Source organism: Cricetulus griseus, assembly GCF_003668045.3.
Source record: "Cricetulus griseus strain 17A/GY chromosome 1 unlocalized genomic scaffold, alternate assembly CriGri-PICRH-1.0 chr1_0, whole genome shotgun sequence".
In the NCBI taxonomy this organism is placed as follows: domain Eukaryota; kingdom Metazoa; phylum Chordata; class Mammalia; order Rodentia; family Cricetidae; genus Cricetulus; species Cricetulus griseus.
In genome coordinates, this window is record NW_023276806.1 from 132,092,766 (window position 1) to 132,116,031 (window position 23,266).

Genomic DNA, 23,266 nt, shown 5'->3' on the forward strand with positions numbered 1-23,266 from the left:
AGGTACACACTGTCAAGCAGGATGGAGTGTGTGTGTGTGTGTGTGTGTGTGTGTGTGTGTGTGTGTGTGTGTGTGTGTGTGTGCCTTTACTTTTTGGAGGCCCTTCCTCCATCCTGTTCTCCCATGTAGAGGGCTTGTTTTGTTTAACATTGTCAGTTGAGTCTCCTTCACTCCTGTTACTCACTAATTTTAATGGTGACATAGTAACTATTCTAAGTGGGTGAGAGAGTAACTCTGTATAGATTTGGTTGTATTCTGCTACTGACTCCTAAAACACTGAGGCTCATCCATTTAAGTCCTGTGTATTCCACCCTATGGGTATGTGGACCCTCTCAATTCCTTTGTCAAAACCCATGTGAAGTGTTTCTGTTCTTCCATACTGTGTACATTGGCCACAAACTGTTCTTCAATACAAATGGACACAGCTGCAGGGACATGAGTGGTTGTAGAGTATTCGAGTGTTGAGTCATAGGCTCTTTTTTTTTTTTTTAATCTAAAGGGAGAGGTCACATGTACAAGGTCATCTACTAGTTTGTAATAGTGGAAATCTAGATGCCATTCTGTTTTCCATGTGCAGCCCTGCTCATGTCTTCTTGACTGTAGTGGTTGTTTGGTTTGTTTGTTTTTGTTTTTTTAAATTGACTTGTGTGTTTGTGACTATAGACTTATTTTCTTCCTTCAGGAGAACTTGAGGGCATGGAAAGCAATGCCAAGTGGGTACCAGGCTAGTATTATCAGCAGTCTTTCTAATATTCCATCTTGCAGGGAGCATTTAACTCTCTTCTGCTGTTTGGACATGAGTGTCACTGACAGCTTCCAGGCTCCAGCAGCTCATGGTTTCACAACACTGCTTACATTCTGTGTCTGGGCAGTAGAAATGTCCATTAGTACTTAATTTGGTTTTCTCTGTTCAGCTTTTATTTTGCTTACAGCAGAGGAGTTGCCGCCAAATGTAAATTTATAGACTTTTGAGATCTGGTGGCTGATTTTGACTAAACTAGATAGAATAAATCTGCAGTGGTTGGCACCACAGTTTTCTGTGTTTCTATTGTAGTTAGCTGATTTGAATTCTAATTATATGGTTTGACAAAATGATATCCTTATATAAAAGTCAAAGAACCCTATTTGTATTTTTCCTGTATGGATGGCTGTATCACATTTCTATAAAGATGATTCTGCTTGCGTGCTTTGCAACAGACCAAGAATTTGAATTCAGCTAGTTTGGGGATTGGTTGAGTTATTTGAACCAGAGCTTTAGTGAAGCCATGGAGCTCTATATCTTAAAACATAAAAGACTAGATCAGACTTGAGATATTGTGCAAGCAAAACTTCCTCTTCTTTATCATCTTTGTCATAAAACTTACAAGGCCCTTAGAAGATTCAGGATGTAGACCCGTATAAGAGACCCGTCCAGATGACTTCGCTGGTTAACATTCCCACATACAATGAAGCCATTGTGTTGGACAGAATTTTTAGTATTTTGCTTGTGAGCCTAGAAGGACATTTGCCAAAACTGATGAGTTTTTACTGGCAAAATGAATATCGAGCTGTTCTTTCTGACAGTAATTGGCAAGTAGAGTTAGTTATTACTTGAGTCTAGTTCAAAAGCTCACTATAACACATGTCATCAGTATATACGGAATAAATACTGGATCTGAGAACTTCACCCTACTGAGCACAGTTCAGTACTATGGCATTGATGCAGTGTATCACCTATAGACCATACATACTGTAGGTGAGGTCACTGACATAAACTAGAGTAGGAGAGATTTCTCTTGAGGTTTCATTTCATGGTTTCTTGGTATCATGATTTTGGCTTCAGTTGAGACAGAAAATTAGGGCAGAAAGCATTGTGGAGAAAGCTCCATTGTTTCAAGGAAGCATAAAAAGGGAAGGGATAGTCAGGAGGGGATGGGAATAGATGGAAGAGAGAGAGAGAGAGAGAGAGAGAGAGAGAGAGAGAGAGAGAGAGAGAGAGACAGAGACAGAGACAGAGACAGAGAGAGACAGAGGATGGCTGGATTCCGGTAATTCTTCAGATATTCTGAGTAATAATGTTCTATACCTCCTATAGCCCCATTACCTTCCCCTTAGCCTCTTGACCTGGCAACTAAGCTTTCCATATATGAAGCACTGGGGAACTCAAGGTCTAAACCATAACACTAGTCAATGTAATTTCTTTCCCTTCTAGTGCCTAGCATATTTAGTTTTTGCTAGCAATAAAATAATTTGCATTGATATTTAATTAATTTTTTCTCTTTAATATATCCTAAAAAGTAATAGACAGATTGAAAACCTCCCTCATAAAATCCAAGATGAAATTGACAAAGATAATGGAAAATCACAAAGCTTATTTCTTACACACCCAATAGAATATTGGATAGCTTTTATAAATATGAAGCTATGTGCATGTAGTTGGAATTTTTTCCTCTGTCATTGGACTGGTTTCTCTCCTGCCTGCTGGGTCCCCAGGGCTGCTTATGAAATAATCACTCAGAGGCTAATATATTAATTACAGTTCTTTGGCCAATGGTTCAGACATATTACTGGCTATCTCTATTAGAAATTAATGCATTTCTATTAACCTATGTATTGCCACCAGGCTGTAGTTTACCACTAATGCTCTGACATGTTATTCCTTCAGGCATTACATGGCATCTCCCTGACTCCACCTTCTTTCTCTCGCTAACTCTGTTTAGATTTCCCACCTACCTATATTTTGCCTGGCCATTGGTCAAAACTTTTTTTTTCACCAATAAAAGCAACACATATTCGCAGCCTATAGGACATCTCATGTGCACCTTGTGTGCCAGTCTCTACAAGTCACTTGAAGCTCTACTGGACTTTGTTGTAATATTTGTTGGGCACCCATCACTAGTGACAACTGGAAGAGAGAGCCAGCTCTATCCACGAGTATCATTACCTCTCTTGCAAGAACCATAAGTGATATTCCTGTTGGGTGTTTTTTTCCTCTCATCTAGTCATCTTAGTAAATCATTTAATCATTTAAGATTAAGCCAAAATGTAATCATGATCCACTCAGCTGTGTAGTAACACTACTGAATGCAGGTGTTGTCATAGAAGACCACCTTCCCTCAAGCAGTTTGATGAGAAAATTATGCCCTCATGCATTTGTCTTAGACCACGAAACACTCTCCTTGTGTACTGAGCTAACGTTTGCTCCTATGCACTAAAGTATGAAGTATTATGTAACATTACAGAACTAAGAAAGAAGCCACCAAAGCCAATTTCTATTTCAGATGGTTCAGTCAGCTCAAGCAGAGATAAGCTGCTATTGAGACTCACAACATGTTTTTACTTATTTGCTGTTCTCTCCCAAACAACTGTACGTGTAGTGAAGATATGGGCCACACATAGCATCTTCTATGACTGTGACTTTAGTATTACCAGACCAACTCCTAGGAATGGCTGATTTTCTGAAGTCTCATGAATGAAATGGTAGAATCGAAGCTTCTTTTCTGTGGCAGAACTTTAGTAATAGAACTCTCCAAGGTGACCAGTCACTCGTATCACCATTCATGGTGCACAAGGAGCTCAGATTATAAACTAGTGTTGACATTTGAGTGGTGCAGTCAGCTAGTGAGACCAGCAGCTTTTCAGGACTGTGTTGATACTTGGTATCAGGGCACCAAGATTATCTCTACTACTGATAGGTCTGCTTAGGTGAAGGCAAAGTCACGTGTCCTGTTATTGTTGCTCTAGTGAGAGATGATGTGCATAAAGGCTAGGAAAAGGAGAATGGTAGAAATAAAGCTAGGGAACTGTGTTCCTGTTACTAAAGTATCAGAACTTTAGGCAAGGAATCAAATCAATTAGGATCTGGTGTGGAATTCAGCAGCCCACAGTGGGGTCATGTTTGAAAGAAAATGATATGGCTTTTAGATATCCTAAACCAAACTTGCACATTACAGTACAAAAAATAACTCAAGTACACGAGCAGGCTGGGAAGGTCTAGAAATAGTAAGTTGCACTTTTCTTGGAGAGTGGTGATGCTGATCTTTTCAGGGATACTTGGACATACCTCAACATGCCTGGGTTATCAAGGATGACTGTGGGACCAGCCTCATACCTTTCATTATGCAGTAGGCGAGCTGAGATTCCTTTACAGGTGGTGGTGACAAGAATCAGAAGCTAAATAACCTTTGAGGTCTGGTAAGTGACAACAGGCTCTACCACATGAATACTTTTCAGAGATCGATCGACTTGATTCATGCCTATTACTGACTCATTTGTCTACTAATGACTCATTCATTCATTGGCTACAATATTATAGACAGAATATTAGAATATTCATGTTCTGCAAATTTGTGTTGACATGTATAGTGCCCTAAATGATGATATTTGGAGATGGAGCTGTTGGAAGTTCATTAAATCATGAAGGAAGACTCTGGTCTGGTGACATGAGTGATCTCATAAGATCTTGATTTCCATTAGTCCTTTCAAGAGCCATGGAAAACAGATGATTCCACAGTGAGACATCCCTCACTAGCACCCTTCCATAATGAAACCCTGACCTAGGCTTCTGGAGAAAACCAGTTTGCACTGTGGAAGCCACATAGTCTGTTGAGCTGTGTTACCACAACAGCCTGAGTAAGCTAATAAAAGAAATCACATGGCCAAACCCCAGAGTAAATATAAAAGCAAATGAAGTTATTTCAAGAGGCATATGTAAGAAAGGGAAATTCCTGGCCTGTTTTCCAGTCAGCCATGATTTCACCATAGTCTGAACAAACAGGATACATGATGCAATGGCATTTGAGTAGGCTTTGTAAATTAACACATGATACTTTATTTGACACAAACGAATGAGTGAAATTTAACTCTATACAAGATATATAACCTAGGATCCAGAGTTCTGAGGTTTTCATTGGTTCTTTTTAGCACCCCCTTATTAAATACATCTTATAAGACTAGTATATGTTTTATTCAATTTGCATTCTGAATCATATTTCTACTGCATATGCACATAAAATCAAATTGTGATGCAGGATAAATATTCATTAAATCCTTCTCCCCATATACTGTTCCAAATCTATGATTTCTATTATTTCGTTGCCGATTGACCTTCAGGCAAATTGTCAAGAAATTTATGAAGGCAATGGCATGAATATGTGTACCCAAGTGTCTCTTGGGCAAACGATGACTCATGGCTTTCTTGTTTCTGAAATGATTAAGCCTCAAACCTCAAGCTGACAGCAGAGGCACTGTGCAGATGGATGGTCTTGGTGACTAAGGACTGACAGTTTGGTTCTGATTTATTGTGCTCCTGAGTAAAAACAATTTGCTTCATTTTAAAAGCATTTCACTATGCTCTTTCAGTAATTGAATGAAAAAACTTAAATTTCTTGTTTATTGAAGACATGTGTTATTTGAATAAGCTAATGTTTTTAAATTAGATTTCTTTTTTAGAAAAAAAACATGGTTTCAGTTGTTTTGTAGTGTAGTGACATAATTTTCTTTCTTTCCTATTTTTTTTTAAATATTGAGTAACTCCTGATTTTTTTATTATACTAACAGTAAGGTATTTCTTGTATGAAGGCTATTTAGGAATTATCAGAGTTTTGCTAAATTATTCAAGTCCTGTAATGTACTTTAAGACAACTGTTGTAATTTTAAAAGTGCCTGAGAGAGAAAGATGCCATGTGGCAGAGCTGATGTGGAGGGTTTTTTTATTAGCAGAAAGGAAATGGGAAAAGCAGGGAGGGGAGGAGGGACAGTGGCCTCTGGGGACAGGAGCGGCAGAAGAGAAAAGAGAGGCATAGAAAGAGGAGGGGGATAGGCAGAGAAGCAGGGGGGGTAGGCAGGGCCCCTTTGAAAGGGATCATAGTGAATGTGCACAGGTTGTGTTCTTAGTGGCTACAGCTGAGGACATATCCTGTCAGAACCCCAAGGGCAGGCCAGTACAGATGCCTGAATACTAAAAACAGCTGTAGACAATTAGGCACAACCCTTACTAACTGAAATTGTAATTTCTGTAAAGTAAAAATATAAATCACTTTTCTTTTTCTCCATGAGAATGCTTTGGATTATAATAATACTTTTTAAAAATTTAAGAAATAAAACATGCCACATTACAGTTAATTTATTGTGTTCTTCACCTCTCCAATCCTCCTCTACTCTCTCCCTTTGCATACCCCTCTCCCCTTTCTTTCTCTTTCTTTCTTAGTTCATTCCTTCCTTCCTACCTTCTTGCCTTCTTTCCTTTCTTTCATACTTTCTTTATTCTCATCTTTTGAAAGAAGATCATATGTAGCCAAAACTGGTCTTGACCTCACTGGGCATTCAAGGATGATCTCGAACTTCTGACCTTCATGCTTCTACACCCACAAGTCAAGGTTACTGGTGTGTGCTGCCATGTCCCATTTACTTGGAGTAGGAAGAGATCAAACCCAGGGCATTGTGTATGCTAGGAAATTACTATATATACTCATGTATCTCACATATATTGCATCTTCCTCATGGCAGAAGTGTTTAATAAAGGATTGTGGTTGTTTTCATCTTTTGAATTTGCAATGGTGTCTTAAATGATTTTAAGAAACTTGACTTTTTATGTTAATATTAACTACAGTGTGCTTTCTAATAAAAACATAAATTTAGATCAGTCCCACCTCAGGAATATGGGTTTCAGTGAGGAAACCTTGGAAATCTACAGGACCTCCTGTAGTAGTTCAGTACTTGCTCCTGGCATAGGTGTGGACTTTGGGAGCCCATTCCACATAGAGGAATACTCCCTGATCTAAGACACACAGGGGTGGGCCCAGGCCCTTTCCCAAAGGATTTGATAGACTTTGATGACACCCTATGGAAGGCCTCACCCTCCAGGGGGAGCAGAAAGGATATGTGATAGGTAGGGTTTTAGTTGGGGGGGGTGGTAGGGGAGGAGGGGAGGGAGAGGGAACTGGGATTGACATGTAAAACAATCCTGTTTCTAATTAAATTTTTAAAAATCTGCAAAAAAAGCATAAATTTAGAAATTGTGTGCAAGTTGGTTATTAGGTCCAGCAGATTGTTATTGTACAGGCCCCAGCCCTGTTGGTCATATTAACACCAATGCTAAAAATATATGGGGGCACATAGCTTGTATTTGTGGGGAGGTGATCTTTAAATCTTTATGTAAATGCTCATTATTAAAGCCAGTAGTATTTTTAAAAGTTGTTACTAACTGGAACTCATCCCAAGTTAAGTGTGTCATCCTCTTCTACACACCTTCTCTTAGTGAAAGATTTCCCCAAGGGCATGTACGGCTCTAACCTTGATAGATTCCTTAAAGGCAGGTGTTCAGATCTGCCCTCTGCCTGCCTTTCCCCAAGACTTCCACTGTGTGCTGTGCCTTACCTCTTCTAGAACACTTCGGTGAGACACAAAATCTCTACCAGTGAGCCACTGCCTGGATGGCGACAGCAGGAATGTCTAAGCATCTTGTTGTCATAGCCTCTGTCACCGACATTTTGCCTTATCCTTGGGGTTATTTTCTAAGATGCAGGCCACTCCAGTTTTGCCTTTGCTGATAAAAATAAAAAGCAGAATATAATTCCAAGACTTCAAGTTAAATAGATTATTCCTCTTGCTCTCATGTCCCTCCAACTCCATGTATCTTGATGTAGTGTCTTCTCTTCAAGAAACTGTTTACTGAGATTTTTGTTGTTATACAACCATCTAGTGTAACACATCTTGGTAGTTAACACTGCTCACCCAGTTCAGCTCCCCATTTAGTATACCTGTGTCAGTCTTGCTTTTTATGCTGTTACAACATACCTGAGACTGGGTGACTTAGAAAGAATAATGACTACTCATTTCTTAATAGAAGTTGCAAGTGCTAGGTGGAGGTATTGGTACCTGATGATATCCGTTGCCTGTGCCTTAGCATTATCATAGTAAGGCAGATGGCATGGGGGTCAAATCTCTCTTCCTTCTCTTAGAAAGTCCTGATGCAATCTCTAGTGGCCCTTGAACTCTAAACTCCAGGGATTAGAGCTCAGGACTTAGTGGTACATGGCTGTGATATTTCCTTAGAGAGGATATTTGCAAGAAGTCTTGAAATCTTGAAGACGTCATAAAATGTGAAAAAAAATAATCCCCATTGTGTACATTGGTTTTACTGAATCCTTTGTATGAATGTTAGCAATTACTAGCCCCCACCAATGTGCTATCACAAAGTTTGTTCTTGTTTCACAACCTCTCAAGTGTTTCAGCAACTGTTTAAATGTTATTTTACATGAATTTCTTAATGTTACAGGATGTGATTAATACAGGTGTCATCTGTTAGTTGTGCAGTACATGTTTCTGATAGTGTATAAATTATTCAGAAATGGAACTGTATAAAATGCCTGGTTTGTTGATTGGAGGCTGCACTGCTTTCAAACACCGACTATATAGACACAGTATTCATGGTGCTGTCTTCATTTTTATCTTCAGAAACATTTTCATGTGATTGATTTGTGGTATTGAGCCAAATTGTCTCAGTTGTATGGGAGCATTTTCTTTTTAACAGCCTGAAAATATACTTCTCCATCTTGATCTTGATTAATGAAAACTACTCACTCATATCAGATTCTCTGAGCATCCCCTATGGTAGCTTTTTATATAAACCAGATTGTTATTTGAGAGTGGGTCAAAGCTCTAAGTACTCTTTTAAGAAGGAAGACTTAGCTTCAGGAGCACATTTGGACTCCACTCCTAAGCACAGGCCATGTCTGCTTGGGTCACAGAATTCGTCCAATGATTCTTTGAAAAGCACTTTTCTCATTCAAACCAGTTTTTGAAATCTTGGGGAATCTGTACAAATATTATATATCTGTTCACTATTTGGTTTGGCAAACAGTACCATTTCTCAGATCAGGGAAGAAATTTATATTTCACACTAAGGCAGTCAGCTTGAGGTGACTGTTTCACTGTGATAGACTGACACTAAGGTAACTCAAAAAAAATTGTAAAATGCTTCCTCTCAGCCTATCATTTTATGCATGAGAAAATTAAAATACAAGTCTGACCGTCACCTGCCTAAATGGTGGCACATCGTTAGCATTTACTCCGATGTGGGTAGGCATTGAACTTCCGAATTGTGTCTAATTTTGAAAATCACATTTCAAATTACAGCCTGTTGGAATCATGCCTGTCTTTTGTCTTTTCCTGTCTCTGGTACCTGTTGCTTCCCAGTAAGGCTGGTACCACATTTGGTAGCATGCCCCTCTTCAGAGCATTTTTTAAATCATGTGAGTGAAGATCTTGCTAGTGCAAACAGCCATACTGTACGGCTTCACTATTTGCATCGATGTGACAAAATACTCTCACAAAAGCAACTTAGGGAAGGCAGGTTTATTCCAGCTCCAAGTTAGAGAGTACAACCTGTCATTTCTAGGAAGCTATGGCAGCAGGGATGTGTCAGGTGCCTGTTCACATTGTGTCCATTGTCAGGGGACAAGGGATAAGTGCTGGAGATCAGATCTATTTCTTGTTTATAATCTCAGTCCTAGACTGCAGCCAGTGTGGTCGTGATGCCCATAGCCGAGCCTCGGTCCTCAGCTCACTATTCTGGAAACACCCTCACCCACACACCCATTCATGTGCTTTCATGGTTGATTCTAAGTCCAGTCAAGTGAAGACTGTTATGCATGCCATCACTTCTGTTTCATATGTGCCACCCTTCATATGCTTAATACATAAAATTTGAGTTTCTCATATCGACAGGAGTGACATACTGATCTCCATTGCTCTACCTTCCTTCCAACAGATTTTTTTTAAACTGAAAAAAAAACCTGTCTAGATGTTCTCACAACATAATGCTGTTTGTCAAATGATACATAAAATAACTTGATTTAACCATTCCACAATGTATACTTCTATTAAAACATTGTGTTGTACACTAAAAATAATAAATTTTGTCAATTTAATAAATCTAGTAATAAGACACACATACGCTAAAGAAAAATTTAAAGGATGCTAAGATGTTTTCTCTGGCTTGGTAACCTTGCTTTTGATTTAACCTAGTCTTGATGTGAGATTAAAGACCAGCAGACATGAAGGGGCTGTTGTTTCCTTTATCTGTAATTTCACTCTCTGCAGTTCCAAACACCTGCTACCATGCTTCAATATTTTTTTAAAAAAATGTAAAATTCTGGAAGTTGTATATCATTTAAAGTAAGATGTTGAGATTTCACAGATTTTAGTTCCTTATTGAGTAAGTTCTAAGTAATCCCATTGTCCAGCATGAGAGAGTCTCCAACCTGTGAGTTGTCATCCTGTTGGTCACTTAGTAGCAAAGTAGGCCATCATATCTGTTCTCTCAGTATCTCAGACTTCTGTGTTCAATAACTCTGATTGTGTATTTTAGTAGCCTCAAACTACAAGAGTTATAAAGCTTATAAGGTTTTGATATTATTAAAAAAAAACTAAGTAGCTTCATTCAAGTGAAACATGAAAGTTTCTAGCATAATAAGAAAAAAGAAAACTGAAACATAACCCAAGGCTAGAGCTGTAAACTTGGTGTAGAGGACTTCCTAATGGACATAAAGCCCCAGGTTTGTTCTCCAACACACACATAAAACAAATCAAACCAACAATGGGGGCCTGGAAGTTTGAGGTCATCTCAGCCACATGAAGAGTTGAGGGCCAGCAGTCTGTGATGCAAAACAATCCCCCTTCAAGCAAAACCAAATGTGCCTATGTGATGAATGGTTATAAGGTTCATTTGTAGATACTAGTCACTCAAAAATGTTCCTCCGTGTCCCTATGAAATCTCATAGTAAAGAATAAATAGGGTTTCAAAACAGTATTACAGAATTCAGTCTTATCCATGTATATTTGCTGAGGCTCCTGGGAGATTCTGCCCAGTGATTAAGTTACTGTGATTGTCACTTCTGATGTTAGTTAATGCATTCCTCTTTTCTTTTTACATCTCTGTTTGCAGGCCAGCTAAATATGTTAAGGTGTTTTAGCTTCCAAACTAATGAATAATCTAGTTAATTACAACAACTGAAGTTTCTAACATCTTATCCTTAAGTCTTTCCTGGAGACTCAAATACCTTTTTAGTACATCACAGGAGGCGGGGGGGGGGGGGGGGGGGCGGGAGGGTTTACCAGATATTTTCCACTTTCTAAAATGAGTTGCCATTTCCCTAACCTCTAACAGGGCCTCCTTGCTAATGTCCATCCCCCAAGCTGATGGCACAAATCATCCTTTGTTTTCTGTACCTACCTCAGATGGCTTTTGCCCTATAAAGCAATTCCAATGTCTTTGCACTCACAACAGCACACATTTGCTTCTATTTTTCTTGCCTCTTGGGGGTTGTTTGCTAGCATTGCCTCTGATGATTACTCTGATTGCTGACTTTCAGGAACATTTTTCTTTTCAGGAATCCAGGCTAATGAGATCAGATGTCGTTTAAGAAGTCTGAGTGAAGTCAGATATGCCAACACAATTTTAAGCTGACTCTTGGTTGTAGCCTATACCGCACTGACTTACATCCCATGACTCAAAGACGTTACATGACCACACTTAAAATCTGTAGGTGAGAACTGTACTCTGCCGACAGGAAAATGTGTCAGGGAGAAGTACCAGAGTGTGAATTCTTATCAAAACATACACAATTTGACTGACCTAGGAATGTATAGATGGTGCTCAAACTGTGTGGTTGGACTTGCTGCTTTTGATTGTTTGACTTTGATATTGAAAAATTAGATCATATTCAGTAGAAAGTGAATGTGGAGCTCCAAGCTCTTTCTGGATTTGTGAGGTGAATGCTGAATGGTGCTGGTGAGTCACATGAATACTGGTCACGGGCTGGGTCATGAGAATGCACAATCTCTTCTACCATGTGCCATGTTGCTAAGCAGTGATGCTCCTCAGGTTGCCAGTCAGTGTTTTCCAACTTGGTACTTTTCAATTTACAGTAGGTCTATGAGAGGAGGTATCGCTGTACACTGAAAAACTTCTGTGATGGAGAAAGGGAAACTGATCATTTTCTTAGGCTCCCACACACCCATAGTCAACAGGTTTCTATCACTTCCTGCCTAAATATTACACGGTCCTACATGCTCTAAAAAGGACTCCAGGTTTCCTTTGTTCTTCCTGTTTTGGAAATTATGAAATGATTGTTTCTTTGAATCGATGGGGAAATATATCACCGGACTGCTGGAGGGCAGAAATCCCAGTCACACTGTGGAAGGATAATTACAGCCAGAGGGAGACAGTGGAGTTAAAGTGATGACAGCATAGGGCTCACAGCTTTTAATTCTTTAACAGCCTCCTTCTAAAGTGAGATACATCCTTCAGGTACATATTAAGGCTTGCAACAAGATATGTAAGTCCTTAACTTTAGTTTTGTGTCTGCAAAATAGGGCCCATAGTATCAAATAATACTGCAATATATATATATATATATATATATATATATATATATATTATATATATTCACGTTGAAGTGCCAGGTGCCCTGTTCATTGATTCGTAGCTATAATGTGACTGTTTAAATATTATTTATGTAGTCAGTTGCTGATCAGAAAATGTTATTTACATCTGTATGTATACACTTAAAATCTTTATACTTGCTCAAGAGTATTGATTCACTTAGGTACAAACAAAACAGAAAAGTTGTAAAAGTCAGCACAGAAATATTCAGATACAAGTTTAGTTTATTTCTTTATTTCACTTTATGATCATATCTGACCAATTAAAACCATTTTCAAGGTGGGTTTTTAGCAACTAAAAAGAGCAAGAAAGTAACTGTATAGCACTAAAGTATTTATGTTATGTTATATAATGGTTCTACTACACCCAGTTACTTTGAGGAAATCTAATTTTCTTACATCCCTCATCGAGTACTGTAGCTAATAGCACTACTATGGTGTTTTTCAATACTACTTTGGAGTTTTGCTGGAACAAGTCTATATCTTCATTTTCACTGAACACTTCATAATAAATACCATGTTATTGTATACTTTTCACAGCTTTTGTCTATGGTATGTACAAGAACCTATCAAAATGATAAGATTACTTCCAGCCAATGTCCTGGCAGGGATATCCTTTAGATAGTCCAGTTCCCTCATGGTATTAACATTATGACTCAAAGGAGGCGGGGCAGAAACTGTAGAATCCTGTGACATTACCTGGCAAAGCACTAAATTACAGAAACATGTGTCACAGTGGAACTAAGAGTGACCAGGATTCTGAAAGGAACAATGGTTCACTGGAGAGTCCCACTGTCAGGTGGCTAGGGGAGTCAGTAGACCGAAGCGGCTCATCTTGGTGACAAGGAAGACTGTGTGTGGCCCCATGTCTCTGGCCAGGCCGACTCACTGTGTTGTGACACTTTAAGCCTGCTTGAATGGTACTGTTCCTTCCAGAAACCTGGAGTAGATTCTAGTTTATTTCTGATTCCTATTATTGAGACTAGGGCATAATATTAATACTTATTTTTTTCTTATTTGATGTTTGAAAAATGGGCTTATAATGGAAGAGTCATAAAAGTACTCCCTAGCCATGTGATTTTGCTAGAAATACCCAGGGATTTTAAAGGATTCTTTTCTTAAGGGCAGTATTAATTTAATCCTTTTGAAATTGAGAAAGAACCTAAGGGTCAGTGTACTAGTTAGTTTATTCCTGTTTGGTTTGGTTTGAGTTTTGTTTTGTTTTGTTTTGTTTTGTTTTCGTTTGGTCAGCTTGACATAAGCCAGGTTCATCCAGGGAGAGGAAACTTCAATTTAGAAAATATGACTATAGAGTCGGCCTATAGGCAAGTCTATAGGAGTGTTTTCTTCAGTGATGGTTGATATCAGAAGACCCAGACAACTGTGAGCAGTGCTGCCCTGGACAGGTGGTCCTAGCTTGTATAACAAAGCAGGATAAGCAAGCCATGGAGAGCAAGCAGGTGAGCAGGGTTCCTCCGTGGCCTCTGTGTCAGTTCCTGTGTCCAGGTACCTGCCATGAGTCCTGCCCTGACTTCCTCCATGATGGACTGTATGCTTTAAGATAAAACAAATCCTGTCCTCCACACGTGGCTTCAGGTTTTAGTGTTTATCACAGCAAGAAGACACAAAGTAGGACAGCTAGTCATCCTTGTAGGTTGATTGCAAAGTAGATACTCAAATCTCTCAAGTGCTGGTCAAGTTTTCAACAGGTTGTTCTGAGGCGGTCTTTAGATATGAGCAAAGTATGTAAATGACTTCCTGGCCTTGCTCAGAGAAGTTCTAAGTATTTTAGGCATGCCCCCAGGTCTGTCTCATCAGAAATTTAACATTGATAGGAGGAGATCCAGGTCTATGTGGCCCCATTACTTCAAGCAGACTGTCTGGTTTGGGTGGTAGGATTATGGGCAAGATATTTATTTCTAATGACTCCTAAAATCAAGGCCTGTTATCTCCCCAGCATGATGAAAGTGATGTTAGAAAAATAACAATGGAAGCATTAGGAAGCAAATATTTTCATATATATATATATATATATATATATATATATATATATATATATATATATATCCTATCTATGCTTGTGGAATTTGAGATACCACATTATCAAGCAGACTATGCTAGACTTGAACTCACTCTGGATAATGAGCAGGTCTTCAATATGTGATGCTTTTGTCTTAGGCTCCTGAGTTGCCAGGGTCACAGGCCTGTGCCACAGGGTTCAGCTCTTTTAATATAAATAGATCTACCGGCTACTGAATACAACCACCTTCTAAAGAAACAGATTTATATGTGCACATTAAAGTTTTGTGTTTTAGCGCTCTTATGTTATAAAGCTTTTAATGAAAAATATATAAAGCTTATAATAGAAAAATAATATGCACTCATTATATGATCTTTATAAACATTTCTTAAAGCCCCACAAGTTATATGGCGCTCATTCCCAAAACTATTTGCAGTTAATAGCTTTTTATGCATTGCCCTGGGTAATTTGTGTGGGTATATAAGCACATGCACATTGCATGGTTAAGGAAAACCTCCTGTAGTCCCCATCAGAAGCCTTCTTGAATGGACCTACAAGAGATAAATTAATAGGAAAAAAACCAATTTTTTTTTTTTTGGTCTTGAGATAAGGCTTTTACACATCCTATAGGCTGGCTTCAAACTTGAGATCTTACTTTGTCAGCCTCTTGATGCAAGGATTACAGGCATGAGCCACAATGTCAGGTAGTACATATGAACTTAATTCTGTACAGTGGTGACTAGCAGGAAAATGATTGCCTACCTGCCAAGGGGGATTTAGTTGCCTATTTCCATTCAGGTGGTGAGGGAAGTGGACCATTCCTTCTGAGGATTAGTACGAGTTTTTATCAGGAGAATAGACTGAGTTTAGAGTAAACAAACTAATTTGCAAACAGTTATCTGTGGGATTTGAATGCATCCAAAGGACAGACTTCTGTGAACAGCATTCTGTCTATGCAAGTTGGGGCCATGGGTAGCCTTTGCTGCCATCTTATCCATGAGATGTTAAGGTGATGGTGAAAAGTAATTGTGTTCTGTCAGATCCAATGTTAACATACTTGAGCTGATCAAGGCTCATTTTATGAAACTTCCTTGAAAGAGAGGATCAAAGATAAGTTATGGAGGCAGGATAGCCAGCAATCCTGATTGTCAGACTGTTTCTGTATATCCACACTTAGTGGTATTGTTCACTCAGACAGAACACCACACTGGTATCCTAGTGCTGGGCATACTTTAAAACACATAGAAGCTGACTGGAGAGATGGCTCAGGAGTTAAGAGCACTGGCTGCCCTTGCTGATGATCTGGGTTTAGTTTCCGTACACACGTGGTAGCTGTAACTGCAGTTCCAGGTGGTCCTCCATCCTCTCTGGCCTCCACTGACACTGTCTGCATATGGTGGATACTTATACATTCAGGCAAGACACTACTACATTGGAAATAAAGATAAATTTAATAAAATTAAACAGAGCCACATTTGACTTTTAACATTTGTCTCACTCGTCAGCTTGTATAGATCTGATGTGTTGCTTTTTTTTTGCCATTCTATGTATCTTTACATATCCCGGGAATTGGGGCATGAATATACCTACCATTTAGCCTATTGTAGCTGTTATCTATGTGAGTCTAAAAGCATAATTATGATAAACTAGGATAATTGTTTTGGTATAAATGGTTCACTTATAATTCTTCATGATTTATTATGCATTAGTATAGTATATTTCTTTAATTTACCAGTTCCAGAGAAATCTTTAGTTAGTTTTGACCCTTAACATCAATTAGCACTCTCAGAGTCATTTTGACCACTGCAAGTGTTTGCGACTAAAAATAGGTTTTGTGTGGCTGACATTTTGAGGGCCATGTACTATTGATATCTTTCTTGCCTGTATGTCACAGTAAATCAGTCGATAAAGATCTAAAAGATGGTCCACTTGGAAGAACCCACCTCCCAGGATCAGATTTCAATTTAATTCAATTATAGGTTGGAAAAGAAAAAAACTGGATTCCATTTGATTCCAGCTGTTAAACTGAATAAGGTTGCACTTCAATTTAAAACTCTGTACATTAATTTTGCATCGTTATATTTGTTCTTGTAGGAAAGAAGAAAGAGAAAACAAAATTATCACATGATTGTTCTTTATGGAACATATTAACCTACTTAAGTGACACATAGGCCAGCGTTGGGTATGTGTGAGAAAGAGTTCCTGCTTACATCTAACAAATCTGCAGGATTTTCAGTGGGGCCAAACTGCTCTTAATATGGGCCTTCATTTGCTGAGTACATTATTTCAGGACCTTGTTTTTGAAGATTAAATATGACACAGTCTGGTCATATTTAAAGAAATTAAAGAAACTTTCACACTTCATAAAGGAATGTGCTGGTATTCTGTAGTTTGGAATGCCAGAGAGCCTTAAGTAGACTGAGGTTGTGGATTACAAAAACAATTCAACTGAATGCCTAGAAGTAATGGAATCATTAAAGTATTATTTATTAATCTACCCTGAAAAGCTCATGATGATCAGTATGTGGCATACATAGGTACAGCCAAGAGATCATGTTAAAAACTGTGATGTACTCCTGTGAAAACTACAAAGGTTGGCATTATTTTGTAATGGAAAGGGAGAAAGAAATCCAGAAAACTTTTATTTATGAAATTAAAATAAAAATTTCATGTTTTCTTTATAATTGTTTATTTACAAAATTGTAAAAGATGCTCATGCATTGTTAAAATTAACAATAAATTTATATGTTCTCTCTCTCTCTCTCTCTCTCTCTCTCTGTGTGTGTGTGTGTGTGTGTGTGTGTGTGTGTGTGTGTGTTTGTGCCTGCCTAAGAGTCTATAAACTAGACCATGACTGATCAGAATCAGTAGAGAAAGGATGTGACTAGATTATTTGAAACAATTAAGTTGGGGCTTCTTGATTATTAATGCATTTGTTGAAAGGTACCTAGGATATAGATTTGCTTTTCTAAAATGTGGATCAGTTAGATTTTACACTGTAACATTTCATAGAAATTTTGGTGAGCAGGTAGAATTTGTAGCATCCTGAGATTTTCTCAGAGTCCCTTTTATTCTTGCTTCTTAACTAGTATGTGTAAGACATGAGTGCAGTTAATTACAGCACTGGGTGGGGGGTGGTCAGAATCCAGTTTTCAGGGATGCCTCAGGCTTTCCTCTGAGGCTGTGCCCTGCACTCAGTGAAGTCCACTATGCCAGAGGAAAGAAAAAAAAGCTATAAGGTTTTCCTGCATTGACGAAGAACACTGGTATTTGGGGTAGGCTGCAGTTTATGACTTGCCCTGCTTTTGAAAGCTATGGCAATGCCCAAGCATTCCATTAGAAGCAGAACAGACTACTGTTCTATAGGCCCAGGAAGTCCAATGAGTGAGCCTTTAGCTCTGTTCCTTGTCAGTTTCTTAGACCCAGTCAGTGGCTCCTTTTTTTTTGCATTTTTTTATTAAATTATTAATATTTTCACATGTACTTTCCCACTCCGTCTCCCTCCCCCACCCCCATTCCTTCTCCCCCACCTCCAACCTACCCCCCACCCCATCCACCCGCCACTCCCCAGGCAGGGTAGGGCCCCCTAACCAGGGCTCCACCAAGTCCACCAAATCTTCCTGTGCTGGGCCTAGGCCCCTCCCCATGTGTTCAGAGACAGAGCGAATCCCTTCAAGTGGGATGGGCTCTCGAAGTCCCTCCCACCCACCAGGGCAAAACGCCAGTCCACCTCCAGAGGCTCCCAGGAGTGCAGGGGCCTCCCCATTGGCATCCATGATCAGGGGGCTGGATTAGTCCTGTACTGTCCTCCCAAAGAGCATCTGGGGTCGATATGCTTTCCCTTTTTCAGGCCAACTGTTTCTGTGGGTTTCTCCAACCAGGTACAGACCCCTTCGTTCTTCATTCCTCCCTCTCTTCAACTGAGTTCCAGATTTCAGCTCAGTGTATTTCTGTGGATGTCTGTCTCTGCTCTCATCAGCCACTGGATGAGGACTCTAGAATAGCATAGAGAGTATTCATCAATCTCATTCTAGGGGAAGGGGCTTTAAGTCTCCTTTACTCTATTGCTCTGCACACATCCTTCATCCTCTTACACAGTATCATTGACCCAATGGTTATGATGTCTTCTCTCAACACTTTGTATTCGGCAGCCCTAGAGCCAAAGTGGGTGACTGGTTATTTAACAGAAAGAATCTAGTTTTCACTTTTTCTTTTGCTTACTCTGGTCAGTATTATCTGTTATACCAAGTTTTATATATTCAGTACCATATTGAGGTTTGCATCTTGAATAAAGACATTTGTTCTATTAGATATTAAGACCTGTTTAGGAAGTTTGACTTCTGAAACAGATCCATAGAATGTTTTTTTTTTCCTACCCACTGTTAAAATCTGTTTATTATTGATAGTATTTAGAATTATTTTGTTAAATCTTATTATATGTACACACACACACCCACACACACACACACACACACACACACACACAGGCATGATTTAGCACCAATTTATTTAAATAGACATAAGGAAATGAGTGGCAGCTAATGTCACTAAGTTTCCTTTTTCATAATGTAGCCTGTGTAATCTAATCTGCTCTTATGTGACATGTCTGTAAATTCCCAGGTGTATGTTCAACTGTGTGGGAATTCAGATGGAAGCCAGAGGCCAATCCCAATGCCATTCCTCTGGAGCCATTTTTCATAGTTTTTGTTGCAGAGTCTCTCACTAGGATCTGGAACTCATCCACTCAGCTAGGCTGGCTGGCTAACAAACCCCAGAGATCCTCCTGTCTCCACTTCCTGGTGCTAGAATCATAAGGGAGTACCATATGCTGTGCTGTTTACACGGATGTGGTGAATTGAGTTCAGTTCCTTATGCTGACAGAAGAAGCACTTTGCCCACTGAGATAATCTCTCATGGCCTATAATTTGTTATTAATTTTATATTTTTGGTTGTGAGCCTAGCCTTTAACAGCTAAGCCATCTTTCCAGCCCTTGTTATTAATTTCAAAGAAGCAGATTTTTTATCTTCCACTTTTCATGTGTGTGTATATATAATTGACATATATACATATATATGCATATATATATAGGATTCACATATGCATACAAAAATGCTTATTTAATTATTATAGTTATAAAAGATGTGCAGAGCTGGGTGGTCGCCCATGTCTTTAATCCCAGCACTTGGAGGGCAGAGGCAGGCAGATCTCTGTGAGTTCAAGGCCTGCCTGGTCTAACAATAGAGTTCCAGGACAGGCTCCAAAGCTACATAGGGAAACCCTGTTTAAAAAAATAAAATAAAAGATGTGCACGATTACTGGGGTAAATTAAAGCTAGTGGCTAATGAAGCAGTGGGATACAGTTATACATTTAATACCTTTTTGTTCTTTTCCTTTTAGATAATCTGGAGTCTATACTACCTCTCCCTTTATATTGGCTTCAAAGTGACTAGGCTTCAATATACACACCACCCAAAGAAATCTGTTAAAGTGGTCATCTGACAACAGGTAAAAGTATAATTTTGTTTCTGGTTCTTTTGGTCACACTTACAAATAAAAGGGACAAAATTTGATGGCTTCCAAGTACAGAAAATATTAGAGCTGTTCACAAGGAAAATCATGGAGTATGTGTGTTCAGATTGAATCTTGACAGTTGATCAACTACAGCTGCTAGTAAGCAAGGGGTGAGCATTGTGGGATGCGCTATTTTCCAAGGGCAATGGGCTTACAACTTACTACTATGAACCACTAGCAGAGTGTTAGTAATAAGTTCTCTCCAGGGCCTAGGATCTGTCAACCCACAGGTTCTCAGCCCCAATAACTGGTAGATGTGTATTCCGTTTTATGGAGTATGCCATGAATCCAATCAGAAAGTGATTGGCTGTTTTCATGCTATCTGTGACACTGTTGCACCTGGGGGAAACTTTTTTTTTCTGGACAGGTAGCTACTGTGGTTCATAGCTGGACAAGACTGGTAGTAATTTTTCTTCTCTGGAAGTAATGCATAGCTACTTTAAGTGCTATGGAACATAGTAGGGATTAAACTCTGAGGTCAATGCCAACTTGATTTCTCATTGTCTGTGATTCAAGTATGTCATCTTTAGTCTCAATATAACTATCAAGTTCCAGAGAGTAGGCAGGAGCAATCCCAATAGACTTTAATATTTGAAGGTCTGTGCAACCTCACTTGCCAACAGCTCCAATAAATATAAACCAATCCTAGCATTGGGATTTTGATTTTAGCGTATAGTTTCTAGGGGGGTGTTAGTATTCAAGCATCTGCACTGGCCTGTCATTGGGGTTCTGACAGGATAAGACCTCAGGTGCAGCCACTAAGAGCACCACCTGTGCACATTCACTACGTTCCCTTTTAAAAGGGTCCTGCCCACCTCCTATTTTTCTTTTTTTCTCTCTCTCTCACTCATTTTCTTTCTCTCCCTTTCTCCCCCTCTTTCTCTTTCTCCTCCACCACTGTTTTACCCAGGGACGGGTCTGTGTCCCCTATTCTGAGCCTTTTCTCTCCTCTTGCAAAAACCCCCTATGTTAGTCCTGTATGGCATGACTTCTCTTTGTGACATTTAAAAAAATTACAAGGGACTTGTGCTACATTATAGGGTTTTGGCATTTTTATACATGTATATGCTTAAATTTTTAGGAATGTACTGCAGTCATTATTCATATGACTTTTCCTGAAGGTCTTTAGGGTTAGTTATCCCTCCTTGTATTTATTTCCCCCTCTACTCTGTTTTTCCATCCCCACACCAGTTAACTCTGCCCATTCTATCACTCTTCCCCCAACTGCTATCACTGTGTTCTGTCTTCTGTTATTTGAAAACCCTCTCTTGCTGGTCATTTGTCACTGGACAATAGGAGGTTGTGCTCCCAGCTGGGGAAGATCACCTTTTGCACTCCCTGCTTTGTTCCCTTGGTTACAGTTCTTGGTGTAGGGTTGAAGTGGGAGCACTAGTTCATTTTGTTTGTTTGTTTGTTTTGTTCTTTTTGACACAGAGTTTCTCTGTGTAGTCTTGGCTGTCCTGGAACTCACTCTGGGAGAATTAATTCTTAGCAGAGACTATTGTGTGGTTCAGTATTATGTTGTTTGTTTTTCTGATGGGACCTAAACATATTTAATTGGATCTTTGTAGTGTTTCTTCATATGGAAATTGTGTTTCCCCTTGGTTAAATGAGTGTCATGATCTTGGTTTTCTATTACACATGTTGTCAGGTTGTAGAACAGTTGAATGGGGCTAAGGCATGTGGAATAGACCTATGCAGAGTGAGAAAATGTTCATAGAAAATCCTCAGGGGGTCAATGTTAGGTGTTTAGGACTTCTCCAAAGCAGCTGGAGGGCATGAAGTGGCTGTGGGTGCCTGAGGTCCCAACCTGGGAGTGGGGAGAGCATGTTAGCATAGGACATAGGGTCCTCAGACAAGGTGCAGCTCTGGATGTGTTGATGAAAGGAATCTCTCATTCTTATATGAAGGGGAAGGGTCAACCAGCATGAAAGGAACATGTATGTGGCCCATCAGACATGTTGTGGGAGCAAGTGGAGTTGTTGGGGAAGGGATGAGTCTGGTGTCCTTACCTGGAGGGAAGGTTTGCACATTTATGTCTTTAAAAATGACAGGGAGATGAATCAGGAAATTTTATCTCTAAATATGTACCCTATCAAATGTAATGGAGACTACAATCTTGTGAACTCATGGATTAGTAATGAAAGATAGTTGTTTCCATCCTGCATGCTGGAAAATTACAGGGCTACCTCTTTACTCCTAGTAACTGTCTCTATGAATGTAGAAAAACATAAAGCTGTTTGATACATAAAGCCTTCTGGTATTTCCTGAATGATCTCCAGGTTTTCTTGTTTAATTTTCAAGCAAGAAGGAAATTGGTAACTTCACAATTTAATTTAAAAATGAGGTAATGAGTTCAGATTCTTAAAACAACTTTTCAAGGCCGATTGCTGTCCTCTAAGCATTTAAACCATGTTTAGACTCCACCTTTCCCTATTTTCTTTTAAGTGTTTTGCATTTCTAAAGACACTATTTTTGGTACTCAAATGTTTTAATTGATCAACATACAGAAATAGTACTATTTTAAAACTCAATAAATGTAGATTTAGAGGAGATAATTAGTATTGTGTCCAACAAGAAAATATTAAAGCAAATTATAACATACTGTAAACATATAAACCTTTTGAAAGTAATTCTTAACAAACATGGTATTTTTGTTTTACTAACTTGTAACCTCTTTAGAATATTAAACTAATAGAAATGGTTTTCATTAAACCCAATACCCACTTTATATGCATCATTTTTCTGTGTCTTAACCTCATACCTTGCTGGGTTTGGGGGCATTTTAGTAGACTTTCATTGTGTGAGATTTTTCCCTCTTGGGCAGACATTGTAAACACACACACACACACACACACACACACACACACACACACACACACACACACACACCTGCACTCTCATGAATGGAGACCACTCACACAAACACTTACTCCTGAATGGAGACTACCCCCTACAGACAAAAGTCACAATCTCACCAAAGTCCAAGTTGTTGAACGTGGTGGGATTTTTTTTTTTTTTTTGGTGGGGGGGTGGCTTATAGGTGTATAGATGATTCAGAAGCTGTTGCATCCCAGGAGCTCCCAGAAGCTCCACAAACCCCCAGAATACCCTCTCCTTTTAGCAATGCCTGTCAGTGACTCCTTCTGCAGTGGTTTATCCACCTTTGTGTCCTTGGATAGGGGCCCTGGTGAGAGTTTGTTTTCCCGGATTTGTGAAGTTGGCTGACCTCTTGAGTCCCATGCATC

General features: G+C 39.2%; 1 protein-coding gene across 3 annotated transcripts in view; it reads left to right on the plus strand.

The window, feature by feature from the left end:
- Positions 1-23,266, plus strand: part of Slc16a7 (solute carrier family 16 member 7) — a 153,165-nt gene that overhangs the window by 64,494 nt on the left and 65,405 nt on the right. For all 3 annotated transcript variants that reach the window (XM_027392274.2, XM_027392275.2, XM_035451556.1), the window contains one exon: positions 19,845-19,952. The gene's annotated coding sequence lies outside the window, so the exon portion shown is untranslated. The remainder of the gene's footprint in view (positions 1-19,844; positions 19,953-23,266) is intronic.